Source organism: Misgurnus anguillicaudatus, chromosome 11, assembly GCF_027580225.2.
Source record: "Misgurnus anguillicaudatus chromosome 11, ASM2758022v2, whole genome shotgun sequence".
Taxonomy (NCBI): Eukaryota; Metazoa; Chordata; class Actinopteri; order Cypriniformes; family Cobitidae; genus Misgurnus; species Misgurnus anguillicaudatus.
Genome location: NC_073347.2, coordinates 29,502 through 49,512, shown reverse-complemented (window position 1 = coordinate 49,512; position 20,011 = coordinate 29,502). Strand labels below are relative to the sequence as shown.

The following is a 20,011-nucleotide window of genomic DNA, read 5'->3' as shown; positions in this document are numbered from 1 at the left end:
AATATAGCTTGAGTGACCGGATGGAATTCAAGCGTAGTTCAGGCAGACCACTGATCGCTAACTACTCCAGCTGACGCTCAGCTGCTTAATCACTCTCACCTGCTTTAATCAACAGTATTTAAGCAGTCAATCAGACGCTCTGTAGCTACTCTGTCGCACAGACAATTTCACCCACCACCTCCCCTTCACCTCCAATATCTCAGTTTTCACAACCATTGCACCCCTTTTTAATTATTGTATTTGTAGCATACTAAAAGTTGGTTATGCGAGGCTGGGGGATACATGCAAAGGATGCATCTTAAAGGTGCAGTATGACAACCGAGCCCCTTGATTCCTCAGCCTTTGGCCAAATTCAGATATTTGTTATAATATATAAATATATTATATAATTTGGTATTCTTAAGTGGTCCTGACTGAACTGTAGTAAAACCATGGTTAATTTTCGTAAGGGCTGATTCAGTTCATTAGCTTGTTAGTGTGTTAATTAAGGAACGTTTTTAAACATTCTGGAACAAGACTGATGAGTGGAATCAGGTGTTTCATATAAGGAGACATTTTGGGAGGGGGACCTTGAGGACTGAAGTTGGGAACCACTGACCTAAAGGATTATTAGGAACACCTGTTCAATTTCTCATTTATGCAGTTATCTAATCAACCAATCACATGGCAGTTGCTTCAATACATTTAGGGGTGTGGTCCTAGTCAAGACAATCTCCTGAACTCCAAACTGAATGTCAGAATGGGAAAGAAAGGTATGGCGTTTAATCAGACCCAGCGCGCACAAAAACCACGCGCGAGTGAGAGATACGAGCATGCGAACACTATTCGAGCGCGAAAAAGCAGAAGACAATTGTGTAAAGCATCCTTGCGAGAGCGCACCTCCGCTCAGCGCGCACAAATGCAGTCACACGAGCAAGGGCTTGGATGAGCTTTTGCTCGACTCTGACTCTCTCTATGCTCTCACAGCTGCACCACACACGCTCGCTCGATCAATATGACTTTTGGGTCTTTGGGGGCGGGACATTGACTGATGTCTTCGTGCCTATGATTGGTCGGTTTATTTAATCAGTGATTCTCATAATCTTCTGTTCTCAACTCGTATCGAGTCAATCTAGGTAGAGAAGACACGTTGTAATAGGACCATTATGTCGGGGCAAGTCATTTTAAAACATTGTCTTGTTTGATCCATGCAATAGGCTGCAAACCAAACAATAATGCCAATTTTATTATATATTTTGTTTACTGTTTATCATCTTACTGTTTATCATCTTGCAATATGTACTGTCATACTACATATTGACATTGTCAGGTTACAGAGTTGGTTCAGACATAGCATTAGCAAACTTTAGTATAGTCCTGTACAAAACTTTATCCAAAAAAGGTGATATTATCTAACAATTTTAATTTTAGTGTTTCTTATCAGTATGACAAAGACTGTACATGTATAGCATTTTCAGTTGGGCTGTGTACAAATAAAATAAGAAGAAATAGAGGTAAGATAGTGAAAAATTGTGTAAACAAAGATTATCAGAAATTATACATACATACATACATACTAGGGCTGTTAGATCGAATTTCAGTAATCGAATATAATTCGAATATTAAAAAAATTAATACTAATCGAATGTTAAAACTACTATTCGAATAGGATTTTTAAAAAAAAATAGATTTTTTTTGTGTTCAGTGTTCACTATCTTTAGCGAATGTGTGATAACAAATTGCTTGTCACTCTGAAAATGGCCGACAGCGGTGCACACACGGAGGCGGAGATCACCACTCCTGGCAATCTAAGAAGTGATGTGTGGAGCTTTTTTGGCTTCCCATCACAAAATGGAAAAATAATAAATAAAAATACAGTAATCTGCAAAATATGTAAGGCTGAAATGAAATACCACTACACCACGAGCAACATGAGGGCACACCTGATAATGTTACACCCTGGCAAGCTGGTCGAACGGTCTGAGGGCGATCAACCACCGCTTAAGCAGGCAAGGATTACTGCTTTTTTGCCCGCTGCCCGCCAAGCAGCGATTACGGACAAATTAACACGATTTATCTGCAAAGATATGAGACCAATTAACATCTCTCAGGGGTCTGGTTTTAAAGATTTTGTCTATGAGCTCGAGCCAAGGTACACGGTTCCTAGCCGGGCAACCATCACCGACAGAGTTGTGAAACTCTATGATACCACTAAAGACAAAATTATAAAAATGATTAGTGGCCAAAATATCGCCCTGACCACAGATGGCTGGACGTCACTAGCCACTGAGGCATATGTGACCGTGACCGCACATTTTATAGACGAGAAATGGGAACTGAAAGATGTCCTTCTCAAAACAACTGAAGCTCAGAAAAGCCATACTGCCGAGAACGTAGCAAAATACATCGGAAACATACTTGAAGAGTACAACGTGGATTGGGAGTCTGTGCTTTCTATCACCACGGACAACGCGGCTAACTATGTTAACGCCGTAGAGCGGCATCTACAGGTCGTTAATGTCCCTTGCATGGCGCACACTATCAACCTGGCTGTGAGGAAAGGGTTGGCAGTGCGAGCTATTGAAAATCCTGTCAGCAGACTAAAGGCCACAGCGCTGCATTTTAATAAGTCAACCGCAGATAGCTACCAACTGGAATCTAAGCAAAAGCTGCTTGGAGTAAAATCTGCGAAGCTAATCAACGACTGCGCTACCAGATGGAACAGCACGTACGACATGGTGTGTCGGGCAGCTGAGCAACAAGCTCCTGTAGCAGCGGTCATCATGGAGAAGAAACTATGTCATCTCGAATTGAGTACCAGCGAGTGGACCCTTATGGAGCAGGCGAGTAATATAGAAATGTGAATGTCCTGGTGATATTGGCCTAATAATGGGATATATTGTTTAATTAATAATACAAGAGATGTTATGCAATGCTAGAATGTTAACAGTATTACAGTTTATATCTAACGGTAGCTAAGTTACACTTGTTGGCTAGGCTACCCATAACGTTATTCTAATGTAGCCTATGTGTTTGTTTTCCAGGTTAGAGCTGTGCTGAAGCATTTCAAAGTAGCCACGGAGGCGTTATCGACCGATCGATTCCCAACCGCATCAGCCGTTCTCCCGCTAAAGTATGTGCTTTTGTCACATCTCAAGCCATCCATCGGCGATTCGGCAGCAATCAATGAAATGAAAACTAAGATTTCAGCGGACCTCGAGAAACGATACAGTCACAACAAAGACGCATTTATGCTGCTAAATACCGCTAGCTACCTCGACCCGCGTTTCCATCGGCTTATTCATTTGGAACGAGACCAGCAACAGGAGGTACGTGATAAAGTTAAAACGGAGCTGACGGCGATTGCAGAGAAAGGCTATGAGGATGAGGAAGACGAGAACGGAGCAGCCATGCTGAAAAGACAGTGTCAGGAGAAAACCGCTCTCAGTGCTATGGGCGACCTTTTTGGGAATGTTTATCTTCAAGGCGCAGATGCATCTGGTGGTAAACATACCTTGGACATTGGAAATATGCTGCAACAAGAAATGCTGGTCTACGAGAGTGAGACCCCGCTACCCTCCGACAGCGATCCACTATAGTGGTGGAAGATATCTGCGTCTAAGTACCCCCACATTGCCAAGCTGGCACGACGCTACTTAAGCATCCCAGGCACCTCGGTTAGAGCAGAAAGGGTTTTCTCCACGGCGGGCATTATAGTAAACAAAAAACGCTCCGCACTAGATACAGAAAACGTAGACCGCCTTGTGTTTTTGGCCAACAACCTTTAGGATCAAATTGTGACATGTTTTTCATTATAGCCTGGCCTACAGATTAAAATTAGTGTTACTGTTAGCGCACTTAAGCAGCGCACTGTTAGCGCACTTAAGCAGCGCACTTTGGTTTACTGTTGTTCTACATGTTTTTAATGCTCATTTGTTTGGATAAGTTTGTGTTTTTAAACAGTGACAAAATACTTGTTCAAGATCGCACTTCCTTTAAGGTGTGTTTAAATGAAAAAGGAATAGTGAAATTGGAGGGCAGGGGAAATGTGTGCTGTGTGTAAGTCGGATTGTATAATGATGCGATCTACGCAGCCCTACGAGAACAAAGAGAACTGTTGCGTTGACAATAAAAACATTCATTAAAGTTGACAACTTTATTCATTTTGTGTCTAAGCTTAATCATTAATTAGCAAGAAAGCTAAATCCTGTTGGTTAATAATTACATGTTTATTAGTAATCCTGCAATGCCTTCTAGTGGACATAATTTAAAACAAGTCAACTACGAGCTTGTAGTTGCATTGGCAATGCATAAGCCTGTTTTTACAGTGTGTGTAGATAGATACATAGTAAATATTAAGTCAAATTTGCATTAAATAATCGATTATAAATCGAATATTTAAAAATAATAATGAATGAAATTCGAATGGGAAGATTGACAGCCCTAATACATACATACATACATACATACATACATATATACACCAACTCACTATAAAGAAATCATGGACTGCTGTGTTGGTGTGTATATATGTGTAAGTGTATATATAACAAATTGGACTAAAAAACTAGATACTATAGATATATACTATAATTTCTAGATATATAGTTTTTTTTAGCCATTCTATACTTTTCAGGGTCAAAATAGCATTTAATTTTACTTTGTTGTATTTGAATTTCATTTAATTTGACATAATATGGTTGTTAAATTATCTACATATTAAACAACAAACAAAATTAATACCTTAAAAAGGGGCATATTGTTTGGTTATGTTTGGACCCTTAAAGGCAGGGTAGGCAGGAATTATCTAAAAAACTTTTTTACACATTTGTTTAAACTTTTAAACTGTCTTTATATACAAATGCATAATTAAAATGTAAGTACTCTGAAAAAGAGAGTATAAAACTCGAGTGTCTGTAGACCTCTCACGACTATTTTAAACACAGTTAATTATTTCCATCCGGGACGAAACATATGATTAGCTTGCTCAAATATCACTCTCTCTCGCGACCATGGCTCCACCCGTTGCTATGGGATCTGCCCAGACATGCGCACACCCGATTGATTTGAACGTGCACAAGGCAATAGGAAGAGCAAAATTACAGCAGAGAAATAGCATTCACAACTCACAGAAACTGCATTCACATCTTACAGTACCTGTATATCCAGTCAGCGAAGGCAAAAAAGGAATAAACGAAGCAATCAAACGAGAGTAAATATCGCGTGGCTTTTCCTCGAGTCGATGATGCAGTAGCGGTATTGTCTGAGGAGTGTAGTCCTCGTCAGAGTCAACAATGCTTTCATCACAGAAACTCTTCCATGCAAAACACTGGCTTAATAGTGAGTACTAAAAGCCATCCGTTTATAAAAGCCATCTGTTTATATTCCTAGTGATAAAGTTAGGTGTATTATTACATGTGATTGTGACTTGATGTTATTACATGCACCGCGCTCTTTCCTCTCCGCTTGTCTGTGTTAATTCGCGGGTTCTTGTGTTTTGGGGGCGTGGCTTAAGAAGAAACCCAGATGGGTGGGGGTGGAGTTAATGGAAAAATTAGCTGTGTTTAAAACAGTGCCGAGAGGTCCACAGACACTCGATTTTTATACTCTCTTTTTCAGAGTACTTACATTTTACTTATGTATTGATATATAAAGACAGTTTAAACAAATTAGTAAAAACGTTTTTTTAGATCATTCCTGCCTATCCTGCCTTTAAGAAAATTAACCATGGTTTTATTGTGGTTAAAGTGTAGTAACCATGGTTTTTTGGTGTATTGATTACTATCAGCAACACTATGGTTTCACTACATTTACCATGGTTTAACTATGGTTTTTAAAAAAACATGGTTATCAAAACCATGATTAATTTGTGGTTACCATAGTTTTACTACAGCAACCATGTTTTTTTTAACTGTAGTAAAACCATGGTTAATTTTCGTAAGGGGAGCTTATTGCATGGTTTAAACAAGACTAATGTTTTAACATAGATTACCTACTCCGACATAATGATCATATTAAAACATGTTTTCTCTACCTAGATTGACTGGAGATGGTTGTGGAACAAGAGATCATGCGTGTCACTAATCAAATCAAACAACCAATCACGAAACGCTGCTCCGTGCATTGGAGCTCCGTCGAGTTCATCATCTAAATCCTATTTTCTCGTTCCTATCTATATAATATAACGTACTAGTTTATCTTAGGAATACTTTACCGTGACGATTATTGAAAAGTATTAATAAGTAAAATGATCTATCACTAGTAAACACCTAGTGTTAGCATATAGCCCGCTAACATCAACAAACGTGCCGGTTGAAGTTAGCACTTGCTCACTGTCTGTTTACTGTAAATCTGCCTTCCTTTTCGATCTAATGGCGGACTCATCCGATGTATGTTTTTCAGACCTTTCCTCACCAGAGCGGGAAGCTGTGGAGGAGTTGTGTCCCGGCTTTAGCACCAGGCGGTACTCAACGAGCGAGCAACCTTCTCGATGCTGCTTCACGGACCGTGTTCGGGCGAACGTAGACGCCATCGCCCAGCATGAAAACGGTAAGACTCCTCTTGTCATTGTAACCTGCACTACTTGCCACATGTACAGTTTAGCTTCTACCGTCAGCATAGAGGGGTTTACATGTGCTAAGTGTATTGAAGTAGTAAGGCTGACGGAGAAGGTTGCAGAACTAGAAGCGCGCATCCGAACGCTAGTTGAGGACAGTAAGACCGCTAATGTTAATGTTACAAACACTGTTTCGGGTGCGCCTAGTGTTAAGCGTAATACACATGGCTCGGTTCTGACTTCAGAGTCAAGGCGGCTGACTAACTGGGTGACTGTCAGGCGGCCTAGTCACATTCGGCATCCAAATCACGTTCCTGTTTTAATATCAAACAGATTTTCTCCACTCAGCAATACACTGGCTGAGACATCTGTTAAAGGTGCCCTAGTTATTGGAGATTCTATACTCAGGAACGTTGGCATTGAGGCACCAGCCACCATAGTCGATTGTATACCGGGAGCCAGAGCGTCTGACATTAGATCCAAACTTAAAGTGCTGGCTAATGCTAACCGTAAGTTTTCTAAGATTGTTATTCACGCCGGCACGAATGACACCAGACTCCGCCAGTCGGAGATCACCAAAGATACTATTAAAGAGGTGTGTGAAATTGCAAAAACAATGTCAGACAATGTAATTTGCTCTGGTCCCCTCCCCGCCTACCGGGGGGATGAAACTTACAGTAGATTAGTGTCTCTTCATGGCTGGATGTCAAAGTGGTGCCCTCAGCATAACGTAGGGTTTATAGACAATTGGAAGCATTTCTGGGGAAGACCTGACCTGCTAAAGAGAGATGGCCTCCATCCGTCTCCGGAAGGAAGTGCTATACTCTCTAGAAATCTGACCAATAGTCTTACTTTTGATATTGTCTGACTATCCAGGGCCCAGGTCAGGAAACAGACAGATCGGCTTACCCATCAGTCTGTTAGCTGCCTTGACATGTCAAGATCACATATATCCCAGCACATAGAGCCTTTTTTAACAGAGTACCAACACATCTCGACTGTGTCTGTTCCTCGAACAAATAAATACAGAGCACCGTTTACCTCGTCTCGTACAAATCTTATTAACATAAAATTAGAACACAATACATTAACAGATGAAACTCAAATGTTAAAATTCGGCCTTCTTAACATTAGATCGCTTACCAATAAAGAACCAATTATCAATGAAATAATTACTGACCAAAACTTAGAAGCACACAGTAAAACAGAAACCAGGCTTAAAGAAGACGATTACACCCCATTAAACGAATCCACACCACAAGACTATAAATATAAACATGTTCCTCGTCTAAAAGGGTGGTGTAGCTACAATATACAATAAAATATTCAAAGTAAACCATAAATCCAACCTAAAATTTAATTCGTTTGAAATAATACTGTTAAATATGGAAATAACTGATCGCAACAACAAACGGCTTTCGTTCATTTTAGCTACCATATATAAGGCCTCCGGGCCACCACACAGATTTTCTTAAAGAAATAGCAGACTTACTATCTGAGCGTACAGTAACTGTTGATAAAGCTCTTATCTTTTGTGATTTTTATATCCATGTGGATAATCCAAAAGATGCATTAGGACGTGCGTTTATGGATGTTCTAAATTCTCTCGGCATTAAACAAAACGTGTCGGGGCCCACGCATACTCGTAATCACACACTAGACTTAATTCTGTCACTCGGACTCAATATTAATGACATCGAAATATCACCCCAGAGCGATGCCGTTTCAGACCATTGCCTTCTGTCATACACAATACTTCTAGATAGGACCGCTCAGTCTACAACATGCTACAGATTAGGCAGAACAATAATTTCCACCACTAAAGATAGCTTTATTAGCACTCTTCCAGACCTGTCTCAAATGAAACATGTAGCAGATAACCGTGAAGATCCATGGTATGACCATCATACTGCAGCCCTTAAAAAAGTATCTAGAAAAATGGAAAGAAACTACCAAAGCACAAAGTTAGAGGTATGGCGTTCAGCATGGAAAGAGAGTGTTCAACACTACAGACAGGCTATTAAAAATGCCAGATCTACCTATCTCAGTACGCTTATTAAAGAAAATCATAACAACCCTCGTTTCCTATTTAGCACAGTTGCGAAACTGACTAGAAACAAAGAACAAACATAAACCAATAGTAAACTTCAACACAATAGTGATGACTTCATGAACTTCTTTACTAACAAAATTATGTTTATTAGGGAAAACATAGAAACTACGCAAGCAGCCACCACTCTACCCAATAGTACATTTTCCACTAGATTACCAAACGAACATCTTGAGTCATTTAATCCTATTACAATAGAAGAGCCTTCTAAACTAGTAACATCATCCAAATCATCGTCCTGTATACTAGACCCCGTTCCCACAAAATTACTAAAAGAGGTATTTCATGTAGTGTCAGACACGGTACTTAATATCTTTAACTCATCTCTAGAATTAGGATACGTTCCAACAGCTTTCAAACTAGCAGTTATTAGACCGCTCATTAAAAAACCAAACCTTGACCACGGAGATCTTAATAACTTTAGACCAATCTCAAATCTACCTTTTCTTTCTAAAATATTAGAAAAAGTAGTGGCAAGCCAGCTACGCACATTCGTAGAAAATAATAATACATATGAAAAGTTCCAATCAGGATTCAGGCCCCACCATAGCACAGAGACAGCGCTGCTTAGAGTTACAAATGACCTCCTATTAACATCCGATCGTGATGAGATCTCAATCCTTATATTACTAGACCTTAGTGCTGCCTTTGACACAATAGATCACACAATCTTACTCAATAGACTAGAAAACTATGTTGGCATCAGTGGTCAGGCGTTAGCCTGGTTCAGATCATATCTAACCAATCGATATCACTTTGTTTATGTAAATGAGGAAGAGTCATATCACTCCCCCGTTAAATTCGGCGTACCTCGGGGATCAGTTCTAGGCCCTATCCTATTCTCGTTATATATGTTACCTCTAGGAGACATTATCAGGAAACATAACATAAGTTTTCACTGCTATGCGGATGATACCCAGCTTTACATCTCGTCGCATCCTAGCGAAACCCACCAGTTTTCTAAGCTAACAGACTGCATTAGTGATATTAGGGACTGGATGGCACATAACTTTCTTATGCTAAACTCCAATAAGACAGAGATACTTATTATTGAACCGAATCGCTACAAACATAATACGTCAGATTACAAGTTGCCCATAGATGGCTGCACGGTGGTGCCATCTTCCACGGTTAAGAATTTAGGCGTAATGTTCGACAGCAATCTATCTTTCGATAGTCATATCGCCAACGTCTGCCGCACAGCATTCTTCCATCTTAGAAATATCTTAAAAATACGCCATATGCTGTCTGCATCAGACGCAGAAAAGCTTATCCATGCTTTTATGACCTCTAGAATAGACTATTGTAACTCGTTACTCGGGGGATGCCATGCAAATCAGGTAAACAAGCTACAGCTGGTTCAAAACGCCGCCGCAAGAGTGCTTACTCGATCTAAAAAGTGTGTCCAATTCTGGCATCTTTACACTGGCTACCAGTTAAATATCGCATAGAATTTAAAATATTACTAATCACCTACAAAGCCTTAAATGGCCTGGCGCCCTCGTATGTTGAGGAGCTGATATCAGAGTACAATCCATCACGTAAACTGCGCTCACAAAATTCTGGTCACTTAATTATCCCTAGAATATCAAAAGTGTCTAAAGGTGGTAGATCCTTTTCCTACTTAGCCCCTAAGCTCTGGAATGATTTACCAAATAATCTTCGAGTATCAGACACAGTCGATCAATTTAAATCTAAACTTAAGACATTCTTCTTTAACAAAGCATACACATAAAATGTCCAGTAAATGTACTTTTCCCGCAGTAGTTAGTTTGTCTAGAACAAAGCACTCACATACCTCATATGGGTAATATACTATTGCCGCAATAGTTAGCCTGTCTGGAACCGAGCTGACTTGAACCACTATAATGTTTGACACTTGCATTACTGTTTTTTTCTCCCTGTCTCGTCCTCGACCACGAGGACAATGAGACAAACAGACCCAGTTCCTGTTGCTGTGAAGATCATCGCACCACTGATCCACTGGCTGTCCTTCAACGTGATGACCAGCCGATGCCCGACCAACGACCACCGGCTAAACCAGTTTAATTCGCTTACCCGCCTCCTATCCCTACAGTATCTATATATATATATATATATATATATATATATATATATATATATATAAATATATATTAATTCCTCCCAAGGGTTTTTGTCCTTCTAGGAGTTTTTCCCATTGGGTTTTTTCCTAGGGGTTTTTTTTCGTCCCAGGGAGAGTCAGCCAACTTTGGCTTAACTTAGCACTTTACTGTATACGTTACATTATTAATATGCTCGCTTGTACGGTTTAACCGCTATCTCTTCTTCTCATATTATCTATTGATTTTCTGTGTTCTCCTCTACATCTTCTCATGTAAAGCTGCTTTGCAACAATTAACACTTGTGAAAAGCGCTATATACATAAAATTGAATTGAATTGAATTGAACAGATGCGGAGACATCAGTCAATGTCCCGCCCCCAAAGTCGCAAAAGTAATCTTTAGCGAGCGACGCGTGTGGTGCAGCTGTGAGAGCATAGGGAGAGTCGAGTGCCAATTGGGCATCATTTAAATGCCATGGCCTACCTGAGCATCGTTTCTGACCATGTCCATCCCTTTATGACCACCATGCACTCATCCTCTGATGGCTACTTCCAGCAGAATAATGCACAATGTCACAAAGCTCGAATAATTTCAGATTGGTTTCTTGAACATGACAATGAGTTCACTGTACTAAAATGGCCCCCACACTCACCAGATCTCAACACAGTAGAGCATCTTTGGGATGTGGTGGAACGGGACCTTCATGTCCTGGATGTGAATCCCACAAATCTCCATCAACTGCAAGATGGTATCCTATCAATATGGGCCAACATTTCTAAAGAATGCTTTCAGCACCTTGTTCAATCAATGCCACGTAGTATTAAGGCAGTTCTGAAGGCAAAAGAAGGTCAAACACAGTATTAGTATGGTGTTCCTAATCCTTAAGGTGGGTGTATTTACTGCGATGTTTGAAGTTAAAGCCCGATAAGCATTGAATTTACCATGCGTTTACCACAGTAACTGTAGATTTAGTGTGTTATTTGTAGTTAAAGCCTAGTAAACACAACCTGTATCGTCCTGCTACTATAGTAAAGTTATTTCTGTTGTGGTACATGTGCTTAATGCATAGTACCAAACCCTTTTTTTAGTAAACACAACCCTTCCAATGCCTTACAATGGTAAGTCTACTGTGGTATATGGTACAGTAAGCATTGCATATATGCATTTAGCACAGTAACTGTACTAATTTGCTGTATTCAGTTAAAGCACAGTAACACAAACCCTTGCCTTGGTTTAAACCAACACAGTCTCATGGGAAGTCGTGTTATAGTAACGAAAAATTTTGATTAATTTATTCGTGTTTGATGACACGAATTTCCGCTGTTTTTCGTGTCTCTGGAGACTAATGTCTTTTTCGTCCTTCCCAGCACGAATTTCTATCAATGGCTGTTCGTGTCTGTGGCACGACTTTCTTTATCGTGTCATTTTATATTTTGTTTTCTCATCGTTGTTTCCCACTCTTAAATCACTGTCGCCTGGGGCTAGGGTTAGATCCGGGGTTCGCGTTAGGATGTTATTTTTTGCATTGGTTTCTACATGTTTTTCGTCCACTTTTAAAACTATTCTCGCCTGGAGTTGGGATTAGAGCTGGGGTTTGGGTTAGGAAGTCGCAGAAAGTGATTCTAACCCAAACCCCAAGCGACAATGGTCAAAAAATAGAAAACAACGATGAGAAAACAAAATATAAAATGACACGATAAAGATAGTCGTGCCACAGACACGAACAGCCATTGATAGAAATTCGTGCTGGGAAGGACGAAAAAGACATTCGTGTCTGTGACACGAAAAACAGCGGAAATTTGTGTCATCAAACACGAATAAATTAATCAAAATTTTCGTTACTATAACACGACTTGCCGTGAGACTGGGTTGTTTAAACACAGTCACTGTAGTTTAGCCTTTTAATTTGTAATAAAAGCAGGGCTAAAACAACACTTACCTATCTTTTAATACCTTTCATGTCCAATCATTGTTTTTGTCTTGCAGTTACTCCATATCAGTCATTTGATGGACAGTGGGCAACCAAATAAAAATGATGGCAATTTCTGCAAAATTATTAATTCTGTAGACTTGCTTGTAAGTTTCATTTATTTCAATATTAATAAATAAATACTCATATTTGCACTACATACTTATATTTGTTTTCTTATTATGTTTGTTTGACTGGATACTCTGGTATTTTGTTCTCTCTTCTCAGCTCCACAAGTTGAAAATACTTGGTGTCTTACCAATGCTATTTAGAATGTTGCAGAGAGGCCTGCACCACTCTACCAAAATTTAAGGTAAAAAACATATTCAGAGCCATCTTTTAATTCCTGTCATGAGGCTGTTTTTGGTGGTTGGCCCACGTAGTTATACATTTGACCACCTATTAACTTGTTTACCTACATGTTTACCCTTGACCCTCCAGAAAATGTTGGTTGTATGATGTTTTAGTAATTGTTTATTAATTATATGGTTTAACTCATGGCAATGTGGGCGTCATAACTCAATGTAACACTAATTTAACTTTTTCATTATACACTATATACCATCAGAGGTCCCACCACTACAATCAGCCACCCTGTCACTACAGTCAGCGTTCCCGCCACTGTGACCAGAGACTCCACCACTACCATCAGAGGCTCTGCGACTACTGTCAGCAACCCCGCGCCACTGCGGCCAGAGACCGTGGCTGTGGTAAATTCCTTTTATTTTAAAGGCGGAGTCCACGATGTTTGAAAAACGCTTTGGAAAATTAGACGGGCCGTCTACCAAAACACACTTATAGCCAATCAAATCAAATCAAATGCCGGATTGCGTATGTGTGGGGCGGGTCTATCAACAGAAGGTCCAGATTCTATTGGGGTAGGGGCGTGTTTGTTTATGTGATTTCAAATATCAACATTGGCTTTCAAACATCATTGACACCGCCTTTAATATTGATAGTTGCTAAATTAAATCCACTCCAGTTTACTGGTTATTGGTTATTTAAACGTTCATGGACCCCATTCACTTCCATGGTAGGACAAAAGAATACTATGAAAGTAAATGTCCACGAATGGTTTGGTTACAAATATTTCTCAAAATATCTTTCTTTGTGTTCATCAGAACAAAGAAGTTTATACAGGTTTGTAACAACATGAGAACGAGTGATGACAGAATCTTTTTAATAGTGTGCTGCAGGTATGGCTTATTTTGTAGCCTAACCCAGAAATTAGCGGGACACTGGTTCCCTAAAAAAAAAGCCTATTCATATTTGAATCAAAAGTCTATGGGATAATGAATGGGCTTTTTAGAGAGGGAAACATTGTATTGCTAACTTCTGGGTTAGCCTACAAAAGTAGGTCACCCCTGCGGCACTCTGTTTTTTTAAACAACACTGTGTACAACTAAATTGTTTTTTTACTTTATAGTGGCAAGAAGTTCCTGGGTGTCTGAGGATGCTGTGCAGTAGTATGTGTCTGTTTAAATACATGCCATTATACATGTCAATACAGTATTTGTCATCATAGAAAGTTATTCTATAAATTTTGTTTAACACTTTAGTTTGTCTTATTCTTGAAGGTCTGTTGTTGTCAAAATGTATTGATATTTAGATATAAAAATCAGGAAACACATCTACACATGTTGTTGTTACACTAATGTGTGGTGAATACTATGTATATACAAAATTTTATAAATAAGTTCTTTTGATTTTTTTTCTTCATAATTGTATTGGATAAAAAGGAAATACAAATTTTCTTCTCATAGAAATGAATATTTATACTATATACTACCTACATGAACTCTGAACCTTGTTGTTATATTGAGTGGCCTGGTGAACAATTAAGTTTTACATGTCTACTGAATGTTTACATGGTTGTCTTTATTTACCGTCATCCCTGTACTCTTGATTTTGTTCCACAGATCATGCTAATAAAATAAATGATGAAACCTATTTTAAATGGGCATTGCTGTTGTTGTTTTTATGGGGGGTGGGGTTTGTCTTCTTAAGACACTTGGTATTAAGTTATTTGCTGGTTTGACAGCACAGACACTGTCATGTAATAGTAAAGCTGGAACTGAGGTGATAATAACACGATTGTCTTTTTAGAGTTGCTATTAGCTGATGTTTTATGATTGATAAACCTTACATGGCTATTTAATTGAACTGAGTTAACTTTTAAATTGCTTTAGCTAAATTCACACTATATCTTCTTGACAATAGAAATTGTTTTGTAATTGATCTTTACCTCATTGATTGCTACTTTGTAACTACTTTAAAACAATATTTAGTATAAAAATAAGGGTGACCTGACTTTTTATCCTGGTATGACAATGAATTGCTTAAGTATTTGCAATTTTCTCGTTGCCATTTTGTAAAATATATATATATATATATAATATATAAACAAAAATCTGTGGCCTAGCCATATTGTTTATTTCAACATTACTGACAAATACATCATATGAATTCACAAAACACCATATAAAACCTAATGTGATCTTAATGTAGGAATACTCTCGGAAGAAGAAAGTCACAAAAGCTGACACTGGGGTGGTGCCCTTACAGACCTTGGTGCTTCAACCTTAATCAAACACACCTGAATGACATTTCAAATTCATCCTGCAGTCTTTGATTAGAATTTTCAGGTGTGGTTAATTAAGGTTGGAGCTACACTCCAACCAGGAATGCTCACCCCTGGGACCTTTTAAAACAGGGGCAGGCAATAGTGATGGCCAAACGAGGCTTCCTGAACCAATGAGGCTTTCCAGCCCATTGGTTCGCCAAAAGGTTCATTTACCCGAAGCCTCATGACACTGTGCTCTCCAGTGACACCTGCTGTGCAAAGCAATGTATCGCACACGCACACAAATCTATTCATTTTGAGCAACCAAATTGTCATGGTGTGGGCTTTTGAATAAAGTATATTAAAGAAAGTATTTTACTCTGCTTGTGTTAACCTATGTACACACAACTCACACATACACAACTTTGTGTTCAACTATACAGTAGTTATTGAGTTAGTGATAACAGTGAATGCACAAAATAAAGAAATGAAGAGTTTCGTTGCAAAACGAGATAAATCCATTTTTTTACATTTTTGTCAAAACATGTTTATTATTACGTTATCATGTTATTATTTTGTTTTATGGTGCTACTTAGCTGTATTTTTTTAAGTTATGAAGGTTTAAATCAAAACAAACCAACTGCAGTTGCATTGAAATTAATTGGAATGCACAACCTAAAAACAAGATTTCTGAACAATTAAAAAACGGTGGTTATCTCGTTTTGCAACGAAACTCTTCAAATTATCGTGAGTGCAGTGCTTATTGAACTGGGCCTGCAATAGTGCAATGCTTATGGGACTGGAAGTGTGGAACAGCAAACTGCAACACGGAAAATGGTTTACTGGTTTTTATTTAGAAACAAACGTTTTTTAACAGTATTTGGATTGAGGTGGTTTCTGTTTTTAGAAAACTGGACAACATAAGAAGATCAGTGCCAGCTTATATAAATTGGGATATTGGACCTTCTGTTTGTTCCAATATCCCAATGGATCCTCAGTCCTTCTAGGTTATCCCTAATACAGCAGCAATAATATATATAATAATAACACTACTACTAATATAGGCTATATAAATATAATATAATTACGTATTATAGGTATTAGAAGTAGACATATACTCTAATGATCCACTGAACTAGGCTATGTATAATTTACTCTAATAATGTACTAAACTAAGTGTAATATAATATATAATACAGGCTATAATATATAATGATAACTATACTAGAAACTCACTACAACCTCGCCACTACTCGCTACAACCAACACTTTAACATCAATGCAAACGTACTGCAAAACCCACAAGAGGCGCGAGTTTCGAACCGTAAGCGAAACTCAGAATGAAGCAATGACGTATACAACAGAAAACGAGGCCTCGTTTGTCATCGTCACGTGATTTTCACGGAAACAATACAAGCCTCGAATCGGGGCTTCATCTGGAACGCCCCTTTTTGCTCGACACAAGCTCCGGAGCCTCGCTTCAGATGTCCCATCACTACCTACTAGTTTTTTCCTGGTTGTGTTAACTTTGTGGTAATGCACCACATTTGTTATGAAAAGTTATTAGTGTATTTCTGTGGTTGTTGGTGCATAGTGGTAAAGATCATCGCCTGATTGATTTGCTAATCGGGAGTTTGTTTTCTGCCAATGATGTATGTTGGATCCAGCTCTTTCACAGCAGTTTGTCATTAAGGAGTTTTAGAAACTTTGGACAAAAAATATACGCTGTGTAGTTGGGATGCCCAAACATCAAGAATCAGACTATGAATCTCAACCATGGTGACAATTAAAATTGTTAAAAAATCCTTATTTATCCATGCTGCAGTGCATGCTGGGAGTCCTGAATGAGGTTTGTAATTTGTTAATACCCAGCATGCATTGCAGCATGAAGTTTATCATTTAATTGTCACCATGATTGAGATTCATAGTCTGATTATTGATGTTTGTGCATCCCAGTTATACAGCAGATATTTTTTTGTCCAAAGTTTCTAAAACTCCTTAATGACAAACTGCTGTGAAAGCACTGGATCTCATTTACATTTTTGACAGAAAATAAAGTTTTGATTAGTAAATGAGTTAGGTGATGATCTTTACCATTATGTACTAACAACCGCAGAATAACACTCTTAACTTGGCATGTTCATAACAAATGTGGTGCATTAACACAAAGTTAACACAACCAGTAAAACACTAGCAAGCAAAAAGTCAAGTGTCAAGAGACCAACTAAAACAAACACTAATCACAATAAGGGTGACTTAAAATGAAACAAACATCAACATCTAAACGCACGTAGGAGTTTTCCTTACTCAAACATGTTCTGAGGGCAGAAAGAATGTGATTGGTTCACAAAAACGACCAATCAAAATGCTTGTTACTGGTTTAAGCCCTCAGCGGAGCCTCCAAGGCAGCTTCTGCAGTGAAGCAGTTCGAGCTCACCATTGATCAGATGAGTAGCGCAGATATGGTAAAATAGGAATGAGACTGTTTTTGAATTCAGCTCGAAACGTTTTGAGTATTTAAGTGACGCGTTTTCACGTGTCCGTGGCACGACTTTCTTTTTCGTGCCAGTTTCGCGTATTGGTTACTCAATTGTTTTTCCTATTTTCTTACCATTGTTGCTTGGGATTGGGGTTAGAACAACTTTCTGTTACATAAAATGACATCCTCACCCTATCCCAACTCTAACCCCAACTCCAAGCAAGAACAATTAAATTTTCTGACAAATAAATGTATAAACAATGTCATTTTAACCCAAACCCAACTTTACCCTCGCGCGAGAATAGTTTAAAAATGTGACGAAAACCACAAATCTAACCCCAATCCCAATCGACAATGGTTTGAAAAAAGGAAAAAAAATTGAGTAACCAATCCGTGAAACTGGCACGAAAAAGAAAGTCGTGCCACGGACACGTGAAAACGCGTCACTTAAATACTCGAAACGTTTCGAGCTGAATTCAAAAACAGTCTCATTCCTATCTTACGATATCTGCGCTACTCATCTGATCAACGGTGAGCTCGAACTGCTTCACTGCAGAAGCTGCCTTGGAGGCTCCGCTGAGGGCTTAAACCAGTAACGAGCATTTTGATTGGTCGTTTTTGTGAACCAATCACATTCTTTCTGCCCTCAGAACATGTTTGAGTAAGGAAAACTCCTATCTACCATCTAAACCTAGTAAGTGAATTGAGTTTTCTACAGCAATATATTTACTGCATACAGAAATAATGTTTTATAAAATAATAAAATGCATTGTTTCTCTATCATTTACATAACAATTAAACAAGTCAATATAATAAACAGCTGTTGTTTTAAACATTGTTTGAACATTAAAACATGACATTGTCATAACGTTTAAAAATGTAACATTACTCTAACGTTCAGACAACAGAAACGTTCCTAGAACTTAAAAAAAACTGGCCGCTTTTAACGTTGGCAGAATGTTTTTGGGAACATTGGGAACTTTCAGGGAACGTTCTTAGAACTTTTTTTTCTAGCTGGGGGTATCCATTCATAATTTCATAATTTCATAATTTAGCCCCGGGGCCAGTTTAATACCGGGTTTCGGTACCCATCCCTACCCAGCAGCCTGTGGAGAGAGAGAGAAACCGAATCACTTACCTGAGAGCTGACCGCCTGTAAAGAGAGAGAGAGCAAAACTGAATACCTTACCTGAACAGCGCTTACTGTACGACGTCCTAAGCCGGAGAGGTGAGAGTCGATACCAGTGGTGATTTAACCGATCTCCTGTGTTCTAGCCAGCAGCCTGTAAGGAGAGAGAATCGAACACCTTATTTGGAGGAACACCTACGGGACACCACCCCAGCACCACGTACAGGAGCGCCCCAGTGTCGTCCAGAAAAAGGGTACGTCAGGGAGACAGTATCTTATCCAGCACTTATCTCAGTCCTTTTATTCTGCCTCCAGGAAGAAAAGGAGGGCGCCACGGGATCATAAAGCAAGGCGGAGGAGCCTGAGCCGCACACCCCCACAGACCCTTGGACCCCGGACCCCTAGCCCCTTGTCCCTTTCCGATCACGGCCCACCTGGAGGGCAGAACAAGAACCTTTAGTTTTAAATCTTTTTCCCTTTCCCATTTCCCCATCCATTTTAATTAAATTAAATAAAATTCTATTTTTTACTGGTCATTGGGTCGGCTTTGGGACCTCCTCGAGGTGGAAAATAAGAAGGGGCGTGGCTTGTTCACATTAGTGGCCAGCCCCGACTTGTGACATAGATGCAGATCACCTCTTCGCCAATTTGTTATACTGTCACTGAACTTTACAAAACAATAAAGAATACGATGGCACAAGGATTCTTGGATGCTCACTTTTTAATCTGCATAACATTACAGTAACACATGTGTATCTCACTGGTCTCTCCTCTAGATCCCTTAATCTCTATTCCCCTCTAGTGTTCAGTTCTTGTAATAACAGTCTATTAGACAAAACAACATTATAAAGGTTTATTTAAACTGCACGGCAGGAAACATCTGGGTCACGTTCAATCTCACACCGGTGCACAACGTTTTGCTACGGTTTCCGGGTTGAACGACATGTTTCCTGGAAACGGTGTGCAACGGAATGCAACAAGTTTTAGAAGCGTTTTCTCTTGTTTGGTGGGTGTGTCAGAAATGTCGGCCCAATCAGCGGCAAGATGTATAAAACCACGCGGTAGTAAAGAGACAGCTCGCTCAATGGGTTCAAGTTGGAATGTTGTCGTTCATTCTGGACGGCAAGGTCAGTGACTGTAAC

The 20,011-nt window shown here is 39.2% G+C and overlaps 1 long non-coding RNA gene across 1 annotated transcript; it reads left to right on the top strand.

Annotated features, from left to right (window-relative positions):
• The first annotated feature begins 12,521 nt into the window (after window positions 1-12,521).
• Window positions 12,522-14,780, top strand: LOC129416545 (uncharacterized). The gene is made up of 4 exons (XR_008635440.2): window positions 12,522-12,805; window positions 12,927-13,011; window positions 13,267-13,408; window positions 14,125-14,780. It is a non-coding gene; the product is annotated as an uncharacterized lncRNA (long non-coding RNA).
• Window positions 14,781-20,011: the final 5,231 nt, after the last annotated feature.